Source organism: Rhinolophus sinicus, chromosome 7 (genome assembly GCF_057876585.1).
Source record: "Rhinolophus sinicus isolate RSI-liver-muscle chromosome 7, RSI-T2T, whole genome shotgun sequence".
Lineage (NCBI taxonomy): Eukaryota > Metazoa > Chordata > Mammalia > Chiroptera > Rhinolophidae > Rhinolophus > Rhinolophus sinicus.
In genome coordinates, this window is record NC_142507.1 from 42,949,740 (window position 1) to 42,958,730 (window position 8,991).

Here is an 8,991-nt window from a genome sequence, read left to right on the forward strand (position 1 = left end):
GCCTGGAGACCCGGCTGGAGGTGGGAGAGATGCCAGGTGGGTTCTTGGAAGGCACAAGGCTGGGCGGGGTCTCTGTCACCCTTACCTGGTTCCTCGGCACACCTGTACCAGCACAACAGCAAAGGAGGCCACCATTATCCTATGTGTCATGTGCTGGGCTCTGTGCTGAGTGCTTTACGTCCTTCCCCTGAATCCTCACAAACAACGCCATAAGGTCCATACTGGTGGCAAGGTGCAAGACTGAGGCTCAAAGTGGGTACTTTATCACACAGCTGGTAGGTGGCAGCACTGGGGTTTGAACAAGGTCATTGGGCTCTAAAGGCTATGACCCCAGTGGCCCACTGCAGTTGCTCTTGAGGGAGCCCAGGTCAGTTCCAGGCTCCTCAGGCCCCAGAGGCCCCTGGAGGCCGGAGTCTTAGCACTGAGATGGACACAGAGAATGGTGGAGCAGCCTCTGGGTGGTGGGAGGCCCTTTGTCCCGCAGCCTGCGTTCTGGACACTGTCAAGGGCGGTATGCTTGCTGTTGAACTACACCCAGGAGTCCCTTCACAGAGTGAAGTTACAATTTTGATGGTTGTCTCTGAATCCCTCGGGGAGCCCCTCCCTCACTCCTTCCCTTGTGGGGTTGCTGCCTCCACTAGGTCCTGCTATCATGTTCCCCAGCTCCCACCATGCACCTGAGGAGTCCAGAGTTCCCTAGGGTTCTCCCAGAGATGCCTCCCGGGTCTTTCAGCAACACTAGTGCTACCCTGACTGTCCCTCACTCTCAGGCTGCCCTAGAAATGCATCCTCTTTCCTTTGCTCCCACAGGCTGCCCCCCGCTTCTGGCAGACCCATCCGCTTCCCCACTCCCTGGTTTTCCTGGTTTATTTTCCCTCTTCTGTGCAATCTGGCTTCTCGGCTTGATCCCCTCCTTCAGATAGATCTTTGTGCTCTCAGTCACTCGGCCAGTCAGTCAACCAGCATTCATCGAACCATATGGACATATTGGTGGAGCTCAGGTTCTGGCACCAGGCGCTGGAGGTATCGGAATCCAACCCTCTCACCCCCGTTCCAGGAGCTCACATCTGCTGCTCCTGGAACATAGAGAGAAGGAGGCTCCACTGCTGTCCTGGCCTCAACTTTGCCTTCTCCCTGCTGTCTAGTTACTGAGAAGAAAAGGAGTATGGCAGGATGCCCCACCGGGGGCCGCTTCTCTGTTCTTCCCCCCTCCCCTTTGCTCCGATCTCCCCCTCCCCCTCTGGTTCAAGCCTTTGTTTTCCAGTCTAGTTGTGTAGGATACAGCATCTTGGCCCACGCTGGTATTATGAGCCTTGCACTGAGGCAGTTGGTCGCCAGTCGTGTGGGCCGCTGGCGGGCATGGGTGCCAGCAGCTCAGCGGGGCACCCGCGCAGCACACAGCAGCCCAGCTCCAGGGAGAGCTGCTGTTCACCATCTTAGCTGTAGAGGGCGCAGCTCACTGGCCCATGTGGGAATCGAACCGGCCACCTCAGAGTTAGGAGCACCGTGCTCCAACCGCCTGAGCCACTGGGCCGGCCCACTCTTCTGTTCTGTGTGTGTTACCTTGACGGTCTGTGGGAAGGTGAATCAGCACTGAGGCAAACTGTCGAGGGCGGGTGCTGGGGGTGGCCGAGGTGTACAGCTTTCTGGGGACTTTTAGACACAGAGGAATAGTGAGACTGTTTGTGCTGTAGGGTCTGGAAAGGAGAAGTAACCCCAACCCCAGCGTGGATCCTGGGGAAGGAAAAGGGACTCAGCCCTGGGAATGGCCACATATGGGCATGCATGACCATGTGTGCGGCGGGCCTGAGGGCAGCCTTCGCCATACTTAGAGTCATCCCCCTGGACGTGGCCTTGTGGGGCTCTGGGTTCCCAGGGCCAGCTTCCTCTTTCTGACTGTGTGGGAATAGTGTCAATGGGCAGCAGGACTGGTCAGAGTTCCAGTTCTCCTGGCCCTGGGGTGGAAGTTGGGCCCTCCACCTCCCTCTTTTGGAGCACATAAGATGTGGGGTTCTTGGGAAATTCAAAGGGACGGGAAGATTCAAGAGGATGGTATCGACTTACTTCAAGTCTAATTGATTGGGTCCAAATGGTTTAATTAAAACTCAAAATCGAAGAAATGCGGTAACGTTTGCACCGCCATGTTCTGTTGTCACTCATAGTGGTTACTGAAACAACAGCTTGTATTTATTGAGAGCTCATTGTGTGCCAGATACTGTGCCATATCTTCCATATACATTATTTTATTTTGTCCTTGTCACAAGTTAGGTGCTTTTTATCACCATTCTATACATGAGGAAACTGAGGCACAGAGAGGTTAACTAACTTGCCCAAAGTCACACAGCCAGGGAAGCTATTAATATGAACTGGGCTTATAACCCATGTTATCTCTCACTCCAAAGTCCTTCAACCACAGAGCCCACCCTATAGCTGCATCCAGGGAGTCCCTGCATCTGTGGGGGCCCAGGAAATATGGGCCTGCAGGGAGGAGCCCTGAGGTCTGGAGGCCTGGGACCTGAGATGGTGGGGCCACCATCAGGTGCCTGTCTCCCACAGCAGCTGGATCCAATTACAGTGTGGATGGCGGTCTTTCGAAAGCCACCTTCTCTTGGACTGCGAAGGAATATGGTGACCACAGACAGTGAACCCCGGGGCCCCTCGAGTTCCCACTGCCCGCCCGACAGGGTTTCACAAACCCGTTGACGTTGACAGGGCAGCCTGTGTGGACAAGGCAGGAAGCCTGGAGGCCCTGTGGTCTGCCGGAATTGCTCAGAGTTTCCTGGGCTGGGCTCCTCCTGCGGGGCCATCCTCATGGCTCTGCCAGCCCAGTGCCCCCTGTCCTGAGGCCTTCCACTTTCCTGTCAGGAATTGAGAGACAAACCCTACTTAACCCAGGGCCTCTGAAGGGCCAGGAAGGCCCCATCTTCTGGGTACTGAGCCTGGGGGAGTTTTGAGATTCTGGTGATGGCCTCAGGGCGTTGAAGGTCCCCAGGGACCAGCACTGTGAGGAGGGGCAGTGAGGGCACCACCTACAGTCAGAAAACCCAGGCTCTACTGTCAGGTCTAATGCAGACCAGGGCTGTGACCTCAGGCAGTTTTTTTACCTCCCTGAGCCCCCTTCCCTCATCTGCCTTATAGGGGTGACAGAAAAAGGCTCTGCCAGTGCTGGCGACTTTAGGAGGGTCATGACCTGACTTGGGGTCTGCCCCGCCATTGGTCTTCTCTTCTGGAAACTCTGCCCAGGCTGAACTTACAGGTTCTCACAGAAGAGGCTAAAGGCATCCCAGATACAGAACAGCCTGTGCAAATGTACAGCCAGGAATGAACACACACACACACACACACACACACGCGCGCGCACACACACACTGAGGTCCTTGTGCCAGGAACTGTACTAAACAGCTCACGAATATTATTAACTCATCTACCTATCTCAGCATCCCTGTGAAGTACGTATTAGCTTGCCCCCATTTTACAGATGAGGCAATGAAGGCCCAGAAAGGTAACTTGCTCAAGGTCGCACAGCCAGAAATGGGGAACCAAGATTGTAACCCAAGCAGCCTGCAGTAACAGCGTAAGTGGAGGCAAGGATGGTGGGTCTAGAAATGATGGGGAAGACGTCAGGGATGAGACTACATCTGCCTTGTCCATTGCTGTGGGACAAGTGGCTAGTACAGAGCTGGGCACACAGTTGGTGTTCACAATGTGTTCCTGAAGCATGAGCTCTATAGAAGGTGTGGCCAGCTTGCTTGTCTGGGACACTGAGGGTTTGCACTCAGGGGATGCTGGAGTTGCTGGGTGGGGGGCATTATATGGACCCAGGGCTCAAGCCTCCTAGACTGCTTCATCTCCTCCTTGGCTTGAGATTTGGTCCCTGCCCAGGCCTGTCTAAGGGCAGTAGGCTCCTTCCCTACCAGGCTGCTGGACCCCCACTGGCAGGAGGGCCTTCCAAGTGGCAGACCAGAATTTTAAATAGTTCCTTAATCCCCCCTCTGACCCCCTCCCCTAGGCCCAGCCTCTCCTCCCTTCCCTCTGGCACCGGCACACGGCGCTGTTCAGCTGTACTTTACCCTAAGCTCAGGGTCTAGGGTGGGCTGGAGCTCTGGGGGGATACACACAGCCTGGGAGAAGAGTGTTTGCTGCCGGCAGAGGCTGCTGAGAGACCAGCCTGTGTGCAGGGCTGGGGACCTGCGGGCCTGGTGAGAAAGCAAGTTTCCATACTCTGTGGCACTCAGACCCCACTAGGAATGTGGCTCTGGGCCAGGATCCCTCTGGGCAAGAAAGGATGACTCAGCAGAAATAGCATCCTGACCCCACAGGATAACTGGAGCCGCTGCCTGGGGGGTGGGTGCCAATTGGCAGGGCTGGTAAGTTCATGACAAAACTCCCTCATCAGCCTTCCTCTCCCCCTTCCTCCAGTCTTCTACTTTTTTTTTTTTTTAATTGGGGAATATTGGGGAACAATGTGTTTCTCCAGGGCCCATCAGCTCCAAGTCGTCCTTCAATCTAGTTGTGGAGGAAGCAGCTCAGCTCCAAGTCCAGTCACTGTTTTCAATCTTTAGTTGCAGGGGGCAACTATCCCATGTGGGACTTGAACCAGCAACCTTGTTGTTAAGAGCTCGTGCTCTAACCAACTGAACCATCTGGCCGCCCACCCCCAGTCTTCTTTTAGATGCACTTCCCTGGGCTGGGGTTTTAAGAGTCTTAGAGTAGCACCTTTCAGACAGATGTGGGAGGGGCCTCTCGCTGCCATGCTCTTCCCCACTCCAACGGATGGAACTCATAAATGATCAGGAGGAAGCAGTGTGCCTTTGAGCCCCCCCCACCCCCCGGGCCTGGCCAAGGGCAGGAGACCAGAATGATTGAGGGTGGGGGGCACTGGGCAGTGGAGAGAGCTGGCCTGGTCTGGGCCCTGGGGGAATTCCAGCCCAGGAGAACCAATTGGAAACACATGTGTTTAGAGAGGCAGGAAATCCACTTCTCCATTCTTTGAGCCCAGCTTCTGAAAAATGAAGGATCTATCACCAGGAACCCTGGGAAATGTGTCCCTTTGTCACCAGAGGCCCTCATGGCATGGGGCAGTCACCAATGACACTCCAATTGGCGCCAGTTTCCTGCTCACTTGCATCTCAGGCCCTGAGCGGAAGTGGATGTAGGTAATGCTGAAAATGATGATATTGTTATAACTGCTGCTACTGTTAGCAATTATCAAAGTATTTCCCACAGATCCTGCTAACCACTTTTATCTGTTTACTCTCATGCATTCTAACCACGTAGTAGGTAGGTACCAGTCTTGTCCTAATTTTTAGAAAGGAAATAGCACTGCAGAAGATGAAGCAACTTGCCTGAAGTCACGCAGGTAGTGAGTGCAGAAGAAGCTTCCAAGGCTGGGATACTAACTATTTGTTTGATTCATGACCTCCTTCTTCTGCCCCTTGGAGGAAGGAGGAAGGCAGAGTGCTTGTGGCTCTGGTCTGGTCCCCTGGGTGCCACATAGTGACCAAAGGTTACCAGGGTTGGCCCATGGAAACAGTGACCCTTTCCTGGGAGCCGTTGCAACACCCGGCGGTTTCCTGTACAATGTGTCACAGGGTACTTGGGGTCTGGTAAGCAGTGAAAATCTTGGGATTTGGGACCAGAAGCACGAGTCTGCCTCCTGACTTACTAGCTGTGTGACTTTGACCCTTCACTTTGTGTCTCTTGACGTTGGCTCCCTCACCTGCAAAATGTGAGAGAAGAACACGGCCCTCCATTACCTACCCAGAGAGATAAAATGTAGACCATGACATCACTACAGCCAGGGCTCTGGCCAGATAAAAAGCAGAGGGGGCTGGTTGGGGGGTTGAGAGGGGAAGAGGTGGTGGGGATGGCTGGAAGGGAGTGTTAGGCTGGCATTACACTGCTCTACTCCCAGGTCAGGAGAGTGGCCAGCAGACATAAGGATTGCCTTTCCTGATAGATGACAGGTAATTTGCACTAACCCATTTACCTGTAGCAATCACCTAAAGGTGACCCAGGAGCCTTTGGTGAGGACACAGGGCAGAATGGCTACATCTTCCCAGGAAAATCCCACAGGCTAGGTGCCAGATGACAGCCAGTTGTTTGCAAGTGCCTTGTTTGCTGACTTCCCTGTTGATGGAAGCTCTTCCCTGGTTTATCCTGGGCTTCTCCTGGTTGGTTCCTGTTGCTCCAGCTGCAGAGCAATAGTGGAGGTGGCTGCAAACGGCTACGTTAACTCAATCAATTGTTGCACGCTGGAACTGTGCCAAATGGGGGTGGTTACAATTATGATAGACTTAGTCATTGCCTGCAAATATATATGTGGTTGAGATGGTCATAAACATGCACAGAATAGGCAGATAATAGGCTCCCAACAAATCCATCTTGGTTTATTAAAGAACTTTTGGAATCATGAAGACGTTATATAATTTCCCTTACAGTTATATCACTGAGTCTATTTTATTATATTCAAAACCTTGGCCAGCCAGTAATTTCCACAGGCTATGTATGGCCAGGCTACGTCCTGGCCATCCCATCCCTCAGCTCTTTAGAAGGAGTTATCAGTAACAGTATATTTGTTTTACTTGGCCTGTGCTTACGGCTCTGTCCTGGAACATTTTGTAGTGGTTATTTTTTTGGAAACACCGTTTGATTCATTATCTCTTAGCAACAGAAGTCTGAGGGCTACCGGCCGAGGGACACTCCCAGAAGATGACGGTGACTCGTGGGCAAACCAACCCACAGCAGCCAAGCTGTAGCACCCTCTGATTACGGGTTTAATTGTTTTAGGTCATCATACGTCACCAGTACCCACCATGGGTCAAGCTTGCTTTGTTATATGCTTGAGAGCATTTGCTGTGGCAGCCACACAACCGGGGCCTGGCTGCCCGAAGCCATCAGATTCCTCTCCTCCTTGGTCCAGGTCCAGGTCCCAGAGCGTGTGTCTGACAGGGAAGAGAGGAAAGGCAGAAGCAGGGACCTCAGGCTCTGTGCGTGCCTACACATTATGTCCTCACAACCTCCTGTGTGACAGTCTTAGGACAGTCCTGCCGTGTGACAGCTGAGAGTGGCAGCTCAGGCAGGTGAAGTCACCGCTGTGCTCACAGGCTGGCAGAAGCCGAGGCAGGATCGAAATCCAGGCCTGCCCAAGGCCCCAGCCTCCACTCTTTTTCTCTTTTATTATTATTATTATTTATTTTTTACAAGAGTTAATTTTACTTGTTCAAAGTAAACAAGAGTTAATGTTTACTTGTTACAATATTACTCATATTGTAGACATTAAACCAAGCATGGGCTTTGATTCTGTGGTCACTAACTCATGTACCTAGGAAGATAAAAGCAAACTGTGATCCGTGTACATGGATGAAAGCTATTTGTGGCTGAGATGGTCATAAATGTGCACAGAATACATGGGTAATAGGCCTCCAACAAATCCATCTTGGTTGCTTAAAGATCTTTTGGAATCATGAAGACGTTATATAATTTCCAGTGGTTAATCACACTAGAGTTTTTGAATGTCTACAGCCTAGAACTTAGAGGTCAACAGTCTTTTTGGTCCATCGGGATGTCCCACAGGGTGTCTGCGCTTTTCCTGAGTTAAGCGACCTCATCACCAGCCTTCTGCTTATAGCTGATAACACTGGTTAATCCCCAAGCACTCAGGATCCTTGGAAGGCTTAGGAAGACTTAATTCCCAGTGCCATACGTTCCCTTCACCATCGCGGACACACAGTGAATCCTGAATAGATTTTTCAATGTGGATTCCCTGAGACCAGTCATGCTACACGCTGTAGCCCGTTGTATCCTTTTGGCTTTATGACTTCATCGGTACTTTCAATACCATCTTATGCAGTTCTTTCCAATTTTTACTATCATTTTCTGTTCCCATTTCTGGATTCAGTTCCTGGAGAGAAACGCCTGCCACATTCACGCCGTTCCACACACCACACTCGAGATGCCATGTTCTCCCCAAATCCGTCCATCTCAGCTGCTGGGATGAATGCCAAGTTTCCATCCATAAAACAGCGAAATCTTGCGGATTCCAGATCACACCCACTTCTAATCACACGGTGCGGGGACGATCCACTTAGTTTCCAGGTAACGTATGTGAGAACATCCTCTGGGTTGGAAGCCACAATTACAATGCCATCAGGACTGTACAGGATCGGAGGGATATGAACTTGAAGACGTTAACTTTCCTCTGCAGCAGGCTGAGAGGACTCTCCTCCTCTCGCTGGCGGGCACCTGCCGTTACCACCACAATGGCAGTCACACAATCGTCTTTATCTGTCACAGCTTTAGGTGTTTGAAGAAACAAGGCCCCATGCTGTCGATGCATCATTTCTCCTTTGAGTCTGTCTTCCGAAACATCCATAGGGATACGTTCATCTGCCGGAGACTTTTCCAGAATGCTGATGGCACATGCCACGTCAACTCGTCCAACACCCACTGCAGTGATCTCATTCTTTGGGACTGTTGCCTCTTTTGCAACCCAGCGCCACTGTGCACAGTAGGAATAGGTGGGTCTTCACCGGATGTGTGATTTCCGTAGGTTGTGCCCCAGAGTGTAGCACACGAGGGCTGTTGCCACAGACCCCACAGAGGTCAAAGGCCACACACATAATGTGGACATCCTGGAACCACTGGGCCCAGCGCTCACAGGCAACGTGGGGCCTGACAATTCTCAGGACCCACAATCCCCCTCTTATTCTGATTCTTTCTGACCCTTCTGCAAGGCTGAGACCATTGTTGTCCATCTGTGTGGAGTAGGAACACAAATTAAAATAATAGTCACCACTTACTGCTATGAGCCAGGAACTTTAGTTCCATTCCTTTTACTTACTCCTTAAAACCTTATAAGGACACGATATTGTTTTTCCCATTTATAGATCAGAGTAATTGAATGACTTGCTCTAAGTCACAGAAAACAGGTTCTTGTTGGGACACCCACGGTCACACGCTTTCCTTCCCAGAGCTGTATTACTCACGCGC

The 8,991-nt window shown here is 51.8% G+C and overlaps 1 pseudogene; it reads right to left on the bottom strand.

Moving 5' to 3' along the window:
• Positions 1-5,931: 5,931 nt before the first annotated feature.
• Positions 5,932-8,527, bottom strand: LOC109446796 (L-lactate dehydrogenase B chain-like; annotated as a pseudogene).
• Between the last annotated feature and the right edge of the window lie 464 nt (positions 8,528-8,991).